The sequence below is a fragment of the Hemibagrus wyckioides genome, linkage group LG04 (assembly GCF_019097595.1).
Source record: "Hemibagrus wyckioides isolate EC202008001 linkage group LG04, SWU_Hwy_1.0, whole genome shotgun sequence".
Lineage (NCBI taxonomy): Eukaryota > Metazoa > Chordata > Actinopteri > Siluriformes > Bagridae > Hemibagrus > Hemibagrus wyckioides.
In genome coordinates, this window is record NC_080713.1 from 6,674,343 (window position 1) to 6,693,132 (window position 18,790).

The 18,790-nt window shown below is 36.6% G+C and overlaps 1 protein-coding gene across 1 annotated transcript in view; it reads left to right on the plus strand.

The window, feature by feature from the left end:
* Positions 1-18,790, plus strand: part of si:cabz01090165.1 (uncharacterized protein LOC100333421 homolog) — a 157,910-nt gene that overhangs the window by 62,749 nt on the left and 76,371 nt on the right. The window contains exon 2 of the mRNA XM_058388505.1: positions 17,012-17,181. The gene's annotated coding sequence lies outside the window, so the exon portion shown is untranslated. The remainder of the gene's footprint in view (positions 1-17,011; positions 17,182-18,790) is intronic.

The following is an 18,790-nucleotide window of genomic DNA, read 5'->3' on the forward strand; positions in this document are numbered from 1 at the left end:
AAATAGCTATATAACTTTATCTCTGATTGAGATATGTGCAAAAAAGAAAAAAAAGAAAATAATTCAGTATAGCAGAGAACTGTCAAAATGTCAAGATGTGCAGGGTTTTCCCAAGCCACCACACACAGAAAAGGATAGTCATCTCTGTAATGATGATGTGATGACTCTCACAGACTTAGATGAGCAATCAAGACAGGGCTTTGGCTTACTTCATGGGAAATAGCTATTATAATAAAAAAAAAGAAGTGAGTTTTAGATAATAACCTGCCAAAAGTCACTGCTGCATGCTGATGCTTTTCTTTCACGTCTGTCTTATTTGAGCCGTAATCACGCAATTTATTCTCATTTAAGTGACATTTTGAACAAAGTTGAACTTTTACTCTACATCGTTGCCTTATTTGCTCGGCAAAAGTTCTTTTTTACAGCATCAGCTATTATACTAGCGCTGATTGTTTGTGGATTAAAAAAACAACAACACCAAAAAAAACGTTTAGCCAGTTTTTGGTTAAACATGAATTAAAAGCTGGAGTGAAAAACTGAAGGTGTGGCTATTTTGTGTCAGGCCCTAATGTTCATTCATACCTGGTTATACACAAATAAAAACAATGCAGCTGATTATATATGTGTCAAATTATTGTTTTGCACAGTAATTGCCCTGTAATGATGTTCATTAAAGGTCAATGAAGACATCAATATGAGTTGTCTATAGTTAACTGCCCTAGACGTCAAATGAATGCTTCCCTTATTTTAATCGCCTTTGTTGGCTACCAGTTGCTATGAGGAGATCCAGGATTAACCAATCAACATCAGGGGTTTTCTTTTCAGCTTATGAGGTAACAGGACAAGAAAATATATGATTGATCTGTTTAATGAAGTAAGATATTTACATGTTATTTGAATCATTTTCAGTGGAACTGTCAAAATGATCAAAATGCCAAGCTGGTTAATGGTAGATCATGCCTAAAAATCATTTAAAGTGGCCAATGATACTGCCATCTCAGTTACTTGTTAATAATACAGATAATACTGTGATGGGTATTGGTGGATCAGTGGTTAAGGCGCTTGAGGCTACCACTGTTGAACCACTGAGCAAGGCCCTTAACCCTCTTGGCTCAAGGGGCGCTATATCATGTCTGATCTGACCTGATCTTATTCCTAAGAAGCTGGGATTTGTCAAGAGAGTATTTTGCTGTACCATAATGTATATGTGACAAATAGAAGATTATATTCCCTACCACCTTGTATATTTTTCCTGTCTATGCCACTAGAAACAACGATATTTACCAGTCATACCTACATAAATAAATAGGTCCACAGATGAATCTATTTTTAAAGGTGGTGGCTATCAAGTGGACAATTTTTCTAAAATGATTTCCAGCCATGTGAACATATGCTGAATTAATTTTACTTCCATGATACCTTCCCACACAATGCCTGTCTGGAGTGTTCTGTTCCAAAGACACTGCATTTGGCCACATACACTGGAGACAGCTCTGAATTAATTTAATGCTGTTTTGCTGATAATGCACTAAATAATAATGATTAAATCTACACATGTGCTTCTGAGATAAACTTCTAAAATGGAATTCTTTTATGCCTTGTGTCCATGGCTTAAAGGATTGTAGTGTTTTTATTGCTTCAGAACGATACAGATACACCTGGGTTGGGGTTTTGGTTAATTTTTTTTTTCTAGTAGCAGGTGTAAATTCTCACAGTAGTAGTGTGTGCTATTTTTATCAATGACACGTCAGTAAACACCACAATAATACCTAAAAATGAAATGTGAAATTGTGTCACAAGCTATATATACGTAACTAGATGGCAACATGGGCTACTTTGCATGTTCAGTGATTCATCGTTATCATTTGCATATCAACATTTGTGGCAGGTTTTCTTTATAGATTTATTATAGATAGAAAAACATACCACGAGTAGATTTACAAAATAAGTACCATCATTTCTATCCAGAATATAGACAAGCAGCGGTGATGCATTGTTGGGAAATAAATGGTTATTGATGGAAGATCTTAAAATATTGCCAAGGAAAGAGTTAAAAATGGAGAGCAAAGAAGTGTTTAGATAGTTGCTTGTAAGGAATAATGGTGAATGGTTGTTGAGAGCAGTGGTGATTAGTGAGTGGTACTATTGGGAGCAGTGCTGATTGGTGATTTGTCATTGAGAATAACAATCAGTGATTGGTGATTTGCAGCAGTGATTGGTTATTTTTTGGGAGCAATGGGTATCAGTCATTAGTTGCTGGGAACAATGGTAATCAGTTGTTGGGAATAATAATGAATAGTAATCAATAAAGAAGCTGAGTATCTATCTATCTATCTATCTATCTATCTATCTATCTATCTATCTGTCTGTCTGTCTGTCTGTCTGTCTGTCTGTCTGTCTGTCTGTCTATCTATCTATCTATCTATCTATCTATCTATCTATCTATCTATCTATCTATCTATCTATCTATCTGTCATGCCTCTGGCATCTGCATCCTCCTGGCTGAATTGGCTGATGAGAGTACTGTGTGTGTGTGTGCGTGTGTGTGTGTGTGTGTGTGTGTGTGTGTGTGAGCCTCTGCCTGGATTTGAGAGTCATAATTCAAAACAATCCAGCTGAGATGAAAGCCAGTATAGAGGAATCCTCAGGGGGTGAGAGGCGCCTGAAGCAAAGGTCTCCTCTCAGGGTGTGAGGACTTTCTTAGGCTGATTGCTGGCAGAGGATTCTGTGAGAGGGTCAGTTTCTCCTCTTATCAGTCTGAGGCAGTTGTGGTGAGAATGCTTTTCCTACTGACTTTATCATTTCACAATATCTGTAATGTATTGTGGATCCTCACATCTTCATACATCATGCAATTTTCAGCATATCAAGTGGCCTCACTAGCAATCTGATTGCTCTCCAGTTTCAAGATGATTTGTTTCATAGTGCTGTGCTGTTTTATTTTTCTTTTCTTTTTTTTTTTTTTGACGATCCGCTTATCACTGTATAAAAATTGTTAAGAAAAATCATGCAGTTGTAGATTACAATACATTTAATATCTTTTTTTTATATCTTGTTCGTATATAAAAACATATGTAGTACAATTAGGAAAAAATAGGAACATACATTACACATTATTTTATACAGAGAAGACAAACGTTTTTTACACACAAATAGTATGACTAATTCGCTTAAAGATACAGATCATATAGTTAATATTATCTTTACCATGAAGGACGAAGAAACTTATACATAGCATGCATATGGAGGAAAAAAATAAAATAAAGTGCTTGTCTGTGTAGTGTATCCGCAGCTTCCTGTTCTTAGCAGACAGAGGTTCTGCTTTTGCTTTTGGGTCTGTCCATTACAAGTTTTGTGTATTCTGTGATGATTTTTTTTGCTCACCATAGTTATAAAGAGTGGTTATTTGAAAATGTAGACTTCCTGTCAGCTAAAACCGCTATAGACAGATCTCATTAACAAGGTGTTTCCATCTACAGCTCTGATCCGCACTGGATGTTTGTTTGTAGAGACTGATCCAAGAGATCAGCAGTTTCAGAAACAGTCAAACAACCCCATCTGGCAACAACCAGACTGCGGTCAAAGTCACTGAATTCACATTGTTCCCCATTGTGATGTTTGATGCAAACAGAAGCGTTTGACCTGTATCTACTAATTGTATGCATTGCTCTGCTACCACATGACTGACTAATAGATAATTGCATGAATGGAGAGATGTGGTGTGCGAATGTCCATAAAGTACATATTATATGAAAAACAGAGAGCTAAATGCCTTAAATGGACGGTACACTTAATATGCATAATTTTTTACTGTGAGGAAAAAAAGAACAGCACAGTGTTTACATTATTTTTTACAAGGTCGACAGGTTAATACAATAAGTAGTCGACAGGTTCACACACTATGTGCAGTATACACACTTAAATATCTTAAAGGGATTGTCTAGAATGGAAACATTTCATTTTACTTGTTATCTTGTATGTGAATGAGGAATGTACAGCTAGATTTCTTAACATAATGCGTGCTATATGGCCTTTTATATGATGTCAGCAAGACCAAGGAAGCTAAATGCCTTAAAGGGATAGTACACATGATATAAATTATTTTTAGGGGAAGTTTGTTCAGTGTATTTGTTTCTATTTTATACTCACATACTGTACGCAAAGATACTACACAATATTTTGTAAATAGTATAGTGAAAATAGTTGTATTTTTTTTTAAAGGTATTGTTTAGAACTGATACAGATGCCAAAAAGCTTATTTTTTTTCAAATTGAGGACATTTTAGTTTCCATAAGGATATCAAATGGACAGATAAATCTACTACGTTTTTAAAAGACAGATATACTGCATCAGATATTCTGTGTAGTGCATGTAATTTACACTGTTTTATACAAGGACACTTACAAAGGACAACCTTATGGAACAGTCTGCATAAAACTCGGAGTACACTTCATTTGCAAGCTGATGTCCAGTGATAGTGTATACAAGAGCTGAAATACATCCAACAGCTTAAACTACCAAAGATGCAATCTGTATTTCAGCTATTTTGTTCACGTCCAACTAAAAGGATGCATTTACCAATGGAAATAGACAGGTTGTGATAGAAAGACAAGGTGCATTTTTCCACTGTGAAGAGAATGCAGCATATATACCTGAGGCAAGAATCGGAGACCTTCAAAACAAGACTCCAACAAACAAAAAATCTTGAGTAAAACATTGTGATAAAAACAGAGAAACAGAGGGAATAAATCTCCTCTGAGTAAAGTAAAATAACAAAACAAAACAAAAAAAATCTTCAAATGAAATGCAACTTTGGGGTGAACTGCTTAGCGAGACGAACCTTTGCTTATTGTGAAGTGATCTGGATCTGGACGATTTTGTACTTTATGTCATATGTGTCCTGGGGTTGTTTGTCTTTTAGATCCTCGGCAGAAAGATTAATAACCTTATCCACAACTTGGCTTCCCACAGAAAATAAAAATGCCCTGTTGGTACCAACTTTCATAACAATTTATCTGTTGTTTTAAAAGAAGCTGAGAGAACCATGCCACTATGAATATGTACAGTCTCTCTCTCTCTCTCTCTCTCTCTCTCCCTCCCTCCCTCTATCTCTCTTCCTCTCTCTCCCTCTTTTTTCTCTGTCTTAATGAGATAGGCGAAATGAAACCTCTGTCTGCTAAGTAACGGCGCCATTTGAAATCATTATCAGCTCGACTCTCCGCCTTCTATTGGACTAGAATGTATCCGTCAGACCTGAGGCCCACTGAAATATAATCATCCCTAACAGGCCATCACTGATAAAAAACTCTTTTCATCTTTTCTCCTCTAGTGGAAAACGCTCAGATGGGGCTCAGCAACTCTGCTCTATTAAGGAGAGACAATTAACTAAAGACGTTTTGACCCTAATTCCATTAACGGCTCTTCTCTTTTGCAGCACGGTAATATTTCTTTGTGATATTTGCCGAATGCAGCCCATGTCTAGCCAGACTGAATACATCCTGGAGCTCTCTTGCGGGAAGTGGGCAGATGTACTCGAACGAGCGTCCTGCGTAGGAGTAGAGTTTAATTGGACGAGCTACTCGCCATTGAGCCACTGTGCTAAATGTGACTTTGAGTACTACTGACAGGGTGAGAGAGAGAGAGTTAGAGATAGACAAAGAGAGTGAGAGAGAGTGAAAGAACAAACTTCCCAATCACTAAATTGGATTGTTGATTTCACCTTGTTCAATTCAATATGCCTTATTTTTTATTTAATATAGTAATGTGAAATATTGACACTTCATTTTACAAGATTTTCTTTCTGAGTGTAAAGCATAATAAATCAAATTCTGTTGCGATTTATTTTTTGTTCACTTGACTAGGCAAAGTTCTCACGCTTTCTGTAAGCATTTCTAACTTTTTAAATATTTCTGCGCAACTTAATGATTTGTTGGTTGCTTTGTTTGTTTTCGCATGAATCATAAACCGTACATATCACCCACGAATTATGAATAGACATAGGGGGTTTTACACCTGAACAGAACAGGTGAGGAATTTGTACATGGTGGACAAAATACATCTAAATTTCTAAAAGGGATAATCGCCATGGTAGCAGACAAAACAGTAATATTTTATAAAATATATGTATGGTATGTGCAATTTTCTACAAATAATGTCTTTAAAGGGGTTGTCCACATTGCACCCTTTATCTATTACATGGATATTATTTTATATATGAAGAACAATAAAAAAAACCAATTCATTTTTTTTTTTAGTTGATAAACAACAGCTTAAAGGCATGCATTGTACAGATGTATATAGCAGTAAATATTATTTTATTCAAAGAAGACAAAAAATAACCTCAAATGCCTTAAAGGGATTGTCTATATTGTACATATTATTATACATGGAGGACAAAAGAGTGCTCTACTGTTTATGTAACAGAAGCAATTTGGAGAAATGGCTTTGTTCATTTTGAGCTGTAAACAAAATATACATTATATTTAATGACATAAAATGATGCTAAGATTTAAAATTGCATGTTTTAAATTTATTCTTGTGCCTGTTTTCTATTTAAAAAAAAAAATAATAATTTTTTTCCCTCCCTCGAAATTGTAATCATTTCTGATTAATGCAGATTAATGCCTATACATACAATGTGAAATAAAATTTCACAAATGAAACTCACATAGAAACGAAGTGCATGACAACATAACAAAAAATGAGTCCATCTTTTAATGGGAGCGGAGGTGTGTGCTGATGTGTGTCACCCAGGAGGTGCTCTTCTTCCTATCTTCTCACCCTGTGATGGATTAATTGGACTGTAAACCCTCACTTTCCCGGCATAAGAAGATAGCAGACACCATGTGCATTCACACACACACACACACACACACATAGCCCAGTGCTAAAAATAGTATGTATCGACAAGCCTCATTTCAACTAGGAGCTGCTGCATTGTTTTGTACCACAAAAGACATGATGGCAAGACAGTCAAGTCAAGCTACTCTACTCATTTTCCTTCAGTCCCTTATTACACCTTCTCACCTTCCATCTCTACCTAACCCAGCTTCCATTCCATGTGTGTATCTTTCTTCCTACCTCACCGGCCACTCAGAAAACAAAGTCATCAGATAAAGCACCGGCGTGTGGAGTAAAGAGCTCTCTAGACTCTGTGGTCTATACACACACCATGCCTGTGTGCTTTTGTAAAGGACAGCTAGGCTAATTGGCTGCAGTCGGGGTGATCACAAGGCCTGATTAAAAATGTGACTCCAGGCGCTACACCTAGCTCGTGCACCGGGCCTTGCTTACATCACATCGTCCCTTGCACGCTTAGCTGCCTCGTCTTGCCTCAGCAACAAAGAGATTTGTATTTTCCAGAATGCTGCCTGCACATTAAAGGGTTGACTGAGTTAGCTGAGCAATATGAATTCATCAAATGGCTTTGAGAGCAGTTTCTATTTGGTACAGCAGTGCTCATGATCCAGACAGCCAGAAATCACACCTAACCTTTTACTTTTCTCTGTGAATTCAATGTTTCTGGTCATGCTATGCACAGATTATTCGCTAAGCCCGTCCTGCCTTTCTAAGATAAATTTAACTTATTATGAGATTTCAGTATTTGCCCTCTACATCAAACTATTTATTGTTAACAAGTATCTTAAGGTACTGTATTTTGGTGTGCAACAGCACCACCAATGACTGTAAAAAAAATAATACATAGATTGGTTTAAAGAAGTGAAGCTGGGGCTGACTGTAGGTTCATGCAGCCTATCAGTGACAGCTGTATCAAGTGACCACATGAAGTGAAACGCCCTCTAGATTTAATCTGCATTTCAGATGATTTTTTTTCATTATTGAGGAAGCGCATAGACTCAACTCACTTTGACCAGCAGAACATTAGGGACTTTGGTCAATAAAGAAATTTGAAATTATGAATACAGTTGTCTGTCTGCTCTTGAACATGTGTACTCATTTGCCTTACATCAATCTTGGATTCAACTGCAATAGTTTCATTGCCAAGCTATTAATAGATGTTAAAGCTGAACCCCAAGCAACTATTCATAATTATGTATCTTTTAATGAGGGAATGAGGATGTAGTGTATGTTTAATGCATTATTCTTAAAAAATAAATCAAGGCCCAACTGTGCCCTAATTATGTACCTTGAATCATGTTTATAGGTATATATAGTATATAGCCAAAAGTATGTGGGCGTCTGACCATCATACCCATATATGCTTGTTTAACATTACATTACCACTACAAAGATGGGCCTCTCCTTGCTTTCACAAGAGCCTCCAGTCTTCTGGGAAGGCTTTCCACTAGATTTGAGTGTGGTTGTGGGAATTTCTGCTCATTCAGTCTCAAGAGCATTATTGAGGTCAGGCACTGATGTCGGGAAAGAAGCCTTGGTGCTCAGCTGGCAATCCAGTTCTTCCCGAAGGTGTTGATTGGATTTGAGGTCAAGGTTCTCTGTAGGTAGTTAGAGTTTTTCCACTCCAGTCTTGGCAAACCATAAGATCAAGAGCATACCAAATTGCACACTTATGCACTATTCTATGCCATTTTAACCCTAGAATATAAATAGTGCAAGAAGTGTTTTACACTGAATATTCCAAGGAGAAGAAGTGCACTTCAAGTAATCGGATAATAACCGGTACTCATTCAAAAAAAAGCGCTGAATGTTGGACTCTTCACATACTGAACGGTCACAGCTTTGCTTATATAGTATAAGGAAGGCGGGGCTAACAAGCACACATGCTGGCTGACAAAAACTTTTTAATATTCCCAATGACACTAGACATCTTAGAAACGTCTTTTAAATAAGTCCATAGTGTATAATTTATTTTTCAAAATTAAAAAAAAAAAAAAATCGCTGTTTTCTATTAAAGCTTGAGTTGTCGCATTACATACTTCTGACGTCATTTGCTATCAAATGGGAAATGGCTTATATTTCCTTTTATTTAAAAAAAAAAATCGGTCTATTTGTTCCATTTGAGACAACACGACCCTTCTAATCTTCATACACTGGGCAGTAGATTACCATGTGCATAGTTTGTGGTAAGCCATTTGGGACACAACTCATGTCTTTACAGATATCAGACATGGAAACACATAAAGACAAATGCTACACATTTAAATACAATACTACAGCATATAAAACATTCTGGAAAGGTGTTCTTGCAACTTTATGGCAGCTGTTTGTGGAAGAACCACGTTTGGGAGTGATAGTTTGGTGTAAAGGTCATGTAAAGTATATTCACAATTTCAGGTAAAATATACATGTAAATTATTAAAGGTACCCCAGGGATAAGGAAAGGTACAATTTGGTACATTACCTTACCACAGAGTAAAGAATATCACACCATATTTCATTTATCTCAGCAATCACTGAGCAATTGACTGTATACAAAAGTTTGAATCCATGTTTGCTTTGACATGCCATGTTTTAACAATCCAAGTCTAGGGTTACTGTATCTTTTTCTATTGGAATATCCTGTTTCTTTCAGAAAAACAGTGTCACATTGCAGAATGCTATGATTTCCATTTTATTATGTCTAGAACAATGCATTAATTCACTCATGCTACATTGGCTACCTTCAAATTGAACAATATATTGGCCCAAATGTATTTTGTCCACTGAATTATGTGGTGCTCTAATGGTGCCTTAACCCTAAACAAAATTGTCCATTATGGGTAGTCTGTATTACCCAAGGTACATTATTCAGAGACAAACTTATTAGAATTTCAGCACCATACTGAATGTTTTCCTTTATACTCTTAAACAGAGCAATGAAATAAAATGACAAAATATCAAAACAGTGCTATGTACTGGATAGGGGTTTTTGTTTAGCGTTGTTTGTTTTTTATTTTCTATTTTAGCTCCATTTATTTTATTTGGTTATTGCTTTTTTTAAATTCCTGATTGTATTTATGCTCTGCTTTACTCTAGTCTTCCCAGTGCTCTGGAAACCAGTTTCAGTTTTTTTCTCATGCTGGTTTGCATCTGTTTTCTACTTTCCCATTTCTGCTATTTGGATATCTATTTGGATATCAGTTAGCAGTATTATGAATCATTGGCTGTTTTTGATATTATGCTTTTCTCTGACACCAAACAAGTAATATCCCAAAGCTGGCACACTCTTACTTCCTTTATTTGGCCCACATACATCTGTGAAATGACAAGAAAATCAAGATCTAAAACTGACTGCCAGAAAACAGTCACAATTCCACAAAGATATCTCACATATAATATGAAGTAAGTCTGGAAAGTAGTCAAAATTTGGTCTAGAAATTGAAATGCAATTGGAATTGTTTACATTTGAGCCATTTTTAATCATTTCTGTATATGTGGGTCCCACCGTGTGAGCTATTTTTAGCCCTTCACACAATTTTCTTTACCATAACTAACCTCTATGTGTCTAAACTGACCCCTTTGAGCCATGAATACTCTGCTATCTCTCATCAGATTTATCCTATGTCATGCATCTGATTTAAGCCAGTTTCACATGTCACACTGGATTTGAAACATATCTGTTATGTGGTAACCTTGGATCAGCTTGGAACAGCTGGATCAGAATTCCCATGACGTTCATGTAAATTCATCATCATTTTGGTAGCACTTGATCTCAAAGAAATGAAAGGATAAAAAAAGGTGAAAATTGTGTCACAAGCCTGATTCACCCATATGATGCCAAAGATAGACTCAAAAATCTCATAGTGATTGTTGGCAAATTTGCAGCCAGCACCTGCTGCAAATTAACATCACAAACCCTGTTACAGCTAGTGTTGCTTCTTTTTTGTTTTTGTTTGTGTGTCATGTCGAATCAGATTAGTGCTGAATCACAGCTAAACTAAATAGAATGCAATAATATGGGGATGTAACACAATGCTGCTATCTGTATAGGTTTATTTCTCCAAATATTCATATACGTATCTGTAATTGTGTATTTGTATTGAACCCTGAAGTGGGTGTGGCCTAAACCACCCAAGGTTTTTATTTATTTTTTTATTTTTTTATTTTTTAATATAATTGGTTCTATTTCCTCAAAAAGAAGTAGCCTAACCTAAACAACTACAGCCCTTAAATGAAGAATAAATGAACACTGCCAAGTGTTAAAAAGATATAGTCTTTTATTGCATGTTTTTTAGAAAACATCTCATATTCAAGTTTCATTTCCAAATGTGGACAGAGTAGCTAAAAACTTTACTCAAGTACAAGTAAAACTGCTTATAAATAACAGTAAAACTACTCAATTTACTAGTTACTTTGGCTCTGATTCAAATGACGGGAGAATCCTGAATCTCAGACTACATCGAGATCTGTAAGCCACGCCTCTTCTCGAAAGTTTGTCCTGTTTATAGCATATAAAACTATATAACCACGTACAACAATGTTTCATCTCAACTGGATTCTGATTCTGTGACAGAAAATGTCGTAATGCTGCTCAGTTTGCGTAATTTAGTGGAAAATAAATATTAAACTGTGCTGTTTCTCTCGTGATCTTATTCTGAGTAGCGTTATATAAAGATCGCGATATGCTGCCGGAGTCTGAATGACGTGACTGGAAGATAATAGCCGAAGAAGGGGAAGAAAAACTACAATGGAGGAATGCAAATGAATTTATGGAAGCAAAAGGGGGGCCAACACAATATTAGGCTGGTGGTATTAAGGTTGTGGCTGATTGGTGTGTGTGTATACATATATATATATATATATATATATATATATATATATATATATATATATATATATATATACGTTTATGAGTGAATGAGAGTATTTTAAAGGTGTGCAGGCCATTTCATAGATGCTCTGGCCTCGGTTGGTGGAATGATTGGTACTGATGCTGGCCTCCGGGTCTCACCTGCTCATCAGCTTTATAATTCTGACAAAATTGCTTTGTGGACAGAAAGGGTTCAAAATGGATGGCCGTATACTTTTGGCTACAAACCCTGAAATAGGGATTAGATGTGTTTTGTGCTTCTGTCTCTTCTCTCTCGTGCTGCTCAGCTGGTCTTTTTGATAGCTTTTAAAAGGGTACATTGGGGGCACGACTTGTTTCAGCTGTCGGCGGAACAGCATACTGTTTTTTTTTTTTTTTCCTCTCATCTATCTCAAAGTAGCTTTCTTTGTCTGTCTGCTTTTGTCGCATATCCGTCTGTTGCTGGGATCCTGCTTTGACTTTGTTTTATTTCCTGCATCTCTGTCTCACTTTGGCCCTCTTTGTCATTGTCCATCTGTCTTTTTTTTTTTTTAATTTCTTTACCTTTTCATCAATGTCAGCTTCGTAAGAGAGATGAGGGATGAGGATAAATACGCCATGTTCAAGGACATGCTAGTTTCCCTAGGTCTAAATGGATCACTCTCTTTTTCGCTCTCTGTCATTTGAGCCCATATTCTACATTTCGTTCTTACCATCCCTTCACATATACTTGTGCATGTAATTTAGTTAAGAAAGAGCCTCGGGTTGGTAACATCTCCTACCACTTAGATCCAACAAAGCTCTTCTTTCTTTCTGCAGTGTCTCAGATGGACTGGCTGAAAGCCTGCCCTGGCTCTGAGGGTACTTAAGCCTTGAGACACTGTTTCATCTTTTTTTTTTTTTCCTAGGAAAGTTCTCGAAAAAAAGAAAAAAATAATCTCACTGCAATCAATAAAAGCTCAGATGTATAAGACAAAATGCACAGGCAGTAGGAACGAATGAATGTCTTAAAGCAAGCAGTGTGTGTGTGTATTTTTTTTCTGCAGCTTTTTTTTAATAGTTGCTTTCACTCTCTCGGTTCACATGTGCATTGCAACATCAGGGTGGTATTTGAGTGACTGGTGAAAAATACATGTCCTGGAGCTTGTTCAACTTTCGCAGGTGATGATTACTGGACTTTTCTGAGTCGGTGTGGGCCCATTTGAGCCCGATTTCATTTCTGTTCCGCTGCAGTTTGCAGGGAACAAATTGATTTGCGCATTGTTATTGATCCTTTTTTTTTATTCCAACAAGAACAACCATTTTCAGTCTTCTCTCACCGTCTTGTCTTTGTCTACTCTCTTCGAAGCTGCAATACCCTGGGTTAAGTAGGTTTGTGATCACGCCTTTATTAGCAAGTCATCCCTGACTCATTGCTAATTCTCTTGCTACTTCACTGAGCATGGGTCTCGTATCAATCAACCCGGTAAAATGAGCCCTAATGAGCATCTCAACCACTGTGGTTCCAGTACCATTTGCAATAGCCTTACAGCGACCTCATTAACAACAAAGAGACAGTTATAAATAAATGCGACTTTACAAAATAATAATGCATTGCTTATATGATTCAACTGGAATTTTATTCCAGCAAGGCAACAGTACTGCACATTATACTGTTTTTCTCACTCTAGCACTACATGTACACTGGAGTGCAGCAGAGCAGGAAAAAAATGAAATTTTTGGTGTATAGCTTTCACAGGACTGTGACTTCAACTTAGTTCTTTATTTTCTATATTTATTTGAACTGTTGGAACATTTTGCTTATGTTTTTCATTGTAACTGTAAAAGTAATGGTCATAAATCCAATATGGAGCAAACAGCATTGCTTACTACAGCAAATACAATAAATGTTCATATTTTGTGTTGATTTTTGTCATTACTTAAGCAAAATTTCAGCATTCATCACAAAAGGTCTGTGTTCAAAAGCAGTAGGGACTATAACCCTATTAATTAACCCATTATTAATGTTAATATCTAGATCTTTAGTAAGAAATTCAACACTACATGGTGTGATTGTGAACAATGTGATTGAAGTTCAATCTGTTTATATCACAGCAATTTGGCAATTTTACTTTTTATTTTTTTAAATTAAAGCATAACAAAGTCACAGGTCACATGATTTTCAGTAGAACATACACTATATCGCCAAACATTCTGCCAAACATCTGACTTTACATGCACATGAATGTAATATGGAGTTGGTCCACCCTTTGCAGCTACAACAGCTTTAACTCTTCTGGGAAGGCTTTCCTTAATGTTTATAGTGTGTTTATGGGAATTTGACCATTCCTATAGAAGCGCATTTGTGAGGTCAGGCACTGATGTTGGACAAGAAGGTCTGGCTCACAGTCTCCGCTCTAATTCATCCCAAAAGTGTTCTATCAGGTTGAGGTCAGGGCTCTGTGCAGGCCAGTCAGGTTCCTCCACACCAAACTCGCTCATCCAGGTCTTTATGGACCTTGCTTTGTGCACTGGTGTGCAGTCATTTTGGAACAGGAAGGGGTCATCCCCAAACTGTTCCCATAAAGTTGTGAGCATAAAACTGTAAAAAATGTCTTAGTAGGCTGAAGCATTAAGAGTTCCTTTCACGGGAACTAAGGGGCCAAGCCCAGCTCCTGAAAAACAACGACTGAATTCAATGATTTGGAGGGGTGTCCCAAAACATTTGGCAATATAGTACATGAAGCACTGCATCAGGTGATAAATCATTATACATTGTATAGGCAGTAGGAAGGTGAAGACAGTGTTTCTGAATATTAGATCATTTGATATCAGCTCAGTTGAGCAACTTTTCAATTTTCTTTTGCTCCTAGTCAAATGATGTTTTTCAACACACTTTTTGCTTCTACATTTACTAATAAACAAGCAGAAATTCAAAAACAGGTTTTTCACCACAGTAATTCCAGGCAGTGTGATTATTTTGAATAGGAGTGATCACTGATGCTGAAATTGCCTCATTTTGTCCTTCCTTGTGTGTAGCCTTCATCGCCTGGGTTGCCAGATTGAGTTGATTTGGACAGGGATCGCGCTTTTTATCGGAGCAGACAGATTTTCTGTGGAAAGCTCTCTTAGCATCATGCCTGAGAAAATAAGAACTAAGTGTGTGTGTGTGTGTGTGTGTGCTTGTTCATGCACTCATGCAAGCAGAGTTTTTTTTTCCTTATGTGTTGGCTTGCAGCTCACTGGCTGTGTCTCATGAAACAGAGTGACATTTTCTCTTGTGATTCATTTGCACTCTCTGACCAAATAAGGAGAAGAGAAAGGAGGAAAGAGAACGGAAGAGGGGGATAGAGGATGAGTCACATGCTGTATAAATCACTAATCACTTACCACCATTATTATGGCCTTATTTCATGTGAGTGTGCATGCATGAGGGTGTGTGTGTGTGTGTGTGTGTGTGTGTGTGTGCAGGTAAACAATGGTAAAACTGGGCTGGATAAAGTTAGTGATTAATAGTAGGTGACATATTTACCCTTTACCTCATGACATAATGAAATTAAAGAATTAAACTTACAAAACCTTTATATATGTGAGACATCCTGAGAAAACTCATCTGATTTCTCTGCAGTAAAGGTCCAGGAAAAAAAATATAGAAAATGAATCAAAATCAAGTATGACCAAAGTTTTCTTCAAGAAGTCATATGGTATAAATGTGTATACAACAACAACAACAACAACAACAATAATAATAATAATAATAATAATAATAATAATAATAATAATAATAATAATAATTATTATTATTATTATTATTATTATTATTATTATTATTATTTAGAAAAATTGTTACAAAAATTGCTTGTATCATTTATACCAAATTTATATTTCATTTATTACATGCCAAAAAAAATAAATAAACAAGCAAACAGAGTGGTGTGATGTGAGCCAATTTTAACCATTTGTTTAACGGTGTGAAACATCCAGAATACATATTAGGTTCTATTATCACTTATCACATAAACTAATGACACTACCTCACCATTCTCTTATTTTTCTGTCTCCTGAAGTGAACTAAAACAAAAAATAAAGCATCTGAGAAACCAGAAAGCACCAGAAATTCCACTGACATTTCTTTGGTAGAAAATGTACTGGAGACTCCTTCCATCAATGACTTATAAAGGTCTCTGAAAAGAAAGATTTAATGATTTGAAGAATTCGGCAGAGCTGTGCTATTAATGATTTGTGTCTTGCTGTCTTTAAGTAAGCAGATTTTAAATATAGGAACATAGTTGAGAGAAAAAATAGAGAAAGAAAAAATCTATACATCACAGTGTAGTTTTCACAACTATATATATTAGATGAAATCACCTTGTCAGTTTGGTCACCTTGTAATGCACAGGCTATTTCATGCAAAAACTCCTGTCCACTTCAGATTCTTTTCATACTCAAATACATCAATCATATGTGAAATGCATTTGTGCCATCTTGCAATGTCACAGGAAAAAAAAAAGAAGAAAAAAACATTTCATAAACATGTTTGAGTGGGTTTTCTCCATTTCCTGTTCAAATTGTAATGGAGATAAAATGAGCTCTAGCAGGAAATGAGCTTTCGATTGTGTTCAGCTTCCACATGCAAAAAGAGTTCCATTTTCCTCAGTACTTAAAGTGCTAAAAACATAATTTGCATCAAGTTCAAATGCAGCATAACACTCAAGCACTGCTGATATGTCAGTGTGAGACTCCCACTGTAATGAGAGCTTCTTTCAGAGCAAGTCGTTCAGTTCGGCTTCAACGATTCAAAAGAAGTCTGATGGCTTCGGTATGAAAAAAAAATAAAAGAGGCTATTGATCCTGCTATGCTCTATTCAGGTGCACATTTTTATCTGTTAGATATTTACTTATGTAAGTAAAAATGTAAGCAAGTGCCTTCGGTTTAAAACTTATTGGATTTCTCGGACCGACGAGGGCAGATTCACAACTGTTTCCCAGTTTGCCTTGAGCGCATCATATATTAGGTACACCCTACCGAATGGCGCATGCTTTCCTTTTTCAGCGTTCTGGCTATCATTCATCGCACACCCGGCTGATAAATGAAAAACAATCCACACTTTTCTGCTTCGATTCTTTCACCACGCCGAAGAGTGGAAGCAATTGCCTTAGTCAGTGTTTTTAGTCTGATTAGAATCAATTGCTCTCGGGTGGGTAAATAAACGCGAGGAACTACGAACCTCCCTGTTCAACTGTCTTGACAATCACTTTATCTTAATATGCATTTTATTCCACCTCTGCATTGATCTATCTTACTCTCTCTCTCTCACTCTTGTGCTCCCTTTTCTATGTCAGGTTGGTGTATGAATGATTGAGCGAGAGCAGATGACTGAGGTGCCGAGGGAACAGGAGCACTAGAGCGGAGGCTGTCCCAGCTGTCCCGTGTGAAAGAAAGAGCGAGGTGAAAGAGGGAGGACTGAAAGAAAAGGTGCAGCACGGGCCATCCGCCCCCCTGCATCGCACAGGTGCGTCTGATTTCACTTGTCATCTAATGGACCTGCACTGCTGGGATACTTTCTAGAATCTGCAGTGATTGCCATGTAGACAGATTTAACATCGTAATGTGTTCTGGGTGGTATAGAATTCCCCATATGGACTTTTCAAATGTCCAATTTTTTCACAATTCATTTAGTTAGAAATGAATTTTTCAATATGTATGGCATTAGGTTTTATTTTTTCAGGTGTGCATTTTTCCTAGCTCAATTTTTAGAACATTTTAGTCATACTTTTAGACTATGAGGTTTTATTTTTCATATGTACTCACACATTAACAAGTTGTCAAGGCATAACATGATGAAATTCACATGTTTTTCACAAGTTGTCCGTATATAGTATAATGATGAATGTACAGTATGTGACTTTTCCCCAAAGGGCTTCCTTTCCTTCTTTGCTTGCTCTCTTCCTTATATACCTACAAGCCATGTCCTTAATTAATGGCCTATAAGATAAATCTACATATAATTGAACTGTAAACAAATAGCACAAAACAGAAAAAGGTACTGCAAATATTGGAAGATGCTGGGATAAATATCACCACTTCAAATACATATACCCTTCTCAGGATTTACTAATCTGTCCATAAATACAGTTAATTAGTGAACTGCACCCCAAACATGTATGAACGGCTAATGAATATTTAAATCTCTTAGCTAGAAAATATCAATATTTCACGGTTCACTGATGGCAGAATCAGATTAGTTATGCTCTCAGAGGAGGCTTTGTTATCTTTAGGGGAAATATTCAGCTTTACAGGATGAGTGGCATCTCGGTCAATATTTGTGGCACCTTTTCTCCCTTCTACATACAATTACTGGCAGGAGCCCATCTGTTGCAATGCACAGTTTGTCAACCTCTCCACCATCAATCAAAAAAAAATTCAGCACCGTAGGACCACAAGTTGGACCACCAGATGTTGTTTACCATTCAGTGATTCTCATAGCATAGCACTGACATTGATGTGATATTGTCAAGATGGTGTGTGTGACACTTTGACAAATGCATCAGGTAAAGCAGAATTGGTGGGTACCTGATAAAATGACCAACAGATATATGGTGACAAGGTGGATGTACCTAATGAGCTGACAAATCGTGTCCCTGACCTGGGAGATGCAAAGTGAAGTAAAAGCATTTGTCTCACACCACTTTTGTATGCTTAATTCTGATTGGTCAGAAGGTGGTGACTAATTTTCTAATTCTAATTGTAATTACTCGTTCTAATAAGTTATCATTTCTATAGCAACAACAATTTATTTAGCATCTTTGGAAGGAGTCTCCAGTGTCAGCACCTTGTAACAGGTAAAAGATATATTTCCTTTAATGGGAAAGTATTCAAGATACTCTGCAGTTTCTTTAAATATGGCACTTCATTCTTTAATGAATAAGAATGGTCATTGTTGTTAAATTACACTTCAAGACATGCTGTTATTGGTGAATCATCAATTTTCTGCTGGTATCAGTAACGTACCCTATTATGAAATGTCAAAAGTGACTTTATTTCCTGTCATATTTCAATTTACACTCCAGCCTGTGTACACACACACACACACACACACCTATTGTCAAGATCCTTGATTC